Source organism: Olea europaea, chromosome 10, assembly GCF_002742605.1.
Source record: "Olea europaea var. sylvestris chromosome 10, O_europaea_v1, whole genome shotgun sequence".
Classification (NCBI taxonomy): Eukaryota; Viridiplantae; Streptophyta; class Magnoliopsida; order Lamiales; family Oleaceae; genus Olea; species Olea europaea.
In genome coordinates, this window is record NC_036246.1 from 23,087,751 (window position 1) to 23,088,776 (window position 1,026).

General features: G+C 34.2%; 1 pseudogene; it reads right to left on the bottom strand.

Annotated features, from left to right (window-relative positions):
• The window catches only part of LOC111401548, a 13,903-nt pseudogene that overhangs the window by 6,704 nt on the left and 6,173 nt on the right, over positions 1–1,026 (bottom strand).

The following is a 1,026-nucleotide window of genomic DNA, read 5'->3' on the forward strand; positions in this document are numbered from 1 at the left end:
ACATTTGTACCCGCACAAGAGGGGGTTGGTGGCCATCAGAGTTTGGAATTAAAAATAGGATTTGTAACCTTTTAGCAAGTTTTGAAAGCTCTCCAACTTCTGGCAATCAAATGGACCGAAATTTCGAAAGGAAAAAAAAAATGAAGATGGTTTCAATCGAACAAAATAACATTATCAATCAATTAATCAGCTGACTTGTGGAAGTTCAGGCACCCAGGGATTTTCTCTCCACACTCACCTTCTCATGTATCACCATGGACAGTGAAATGGCCAATGGTTTGGAGCTAAGTCTGACAGACATAAGAGATTGAAGCATTCAAGCCCCATTTAGGTCCAGACTGCTTAGACACACTTCCAAGATGCAAATAATGGGTCATCCAAGATTTTGAGCTGTGATGCTCAAACCCTTCGTTTTGGCCGGCATACTCGTATCAACACGACATGACACGGGTACGGGTATGAAATACGGGGCGGACACGGCAAGAGATCGAAACTGTTGAACTTCCGCCGTCAGTTGCAATCGTGTTGCTGCTTTAGAGAAGAAGAAGGGGCAGTTGTACTTGGGCCTTTTTTTGATTTAATTTCTAGTTCTTTTGGGCCTTTTTTCTTTTTTTTTGTTATCCATTGGAAATTGTAGCTGGGCCTATTTCTTGTTTTAATTTTTGGGCCTTTCGGGTTTGGTTTAATTTTTTTCCCTCATTGTAGATTTGTGGTTGAAATATATTTACAACCTTACACTTTTATTAGTTGGGTTTATTTATCTCTTTCTTTGAATTTTATAATCTTATTGGTTGAGCAAATTACATGAGGTTTATTATTTCTTAAATATGTTTTTTTTTTCTTTTGATCTAGATAAGATCATTTTAATTAAAAAAAAATACATATCATGATAAATGTTGTTACAAAATTTTTAAAAAAATCAATGTGATTTTTCTTTGGCCAAAATGATTGACATATAATTATAAAATCAACATAAATAAATGTTTTTGAACAATTTAATAGCATTTTCTAAAATATATATATATA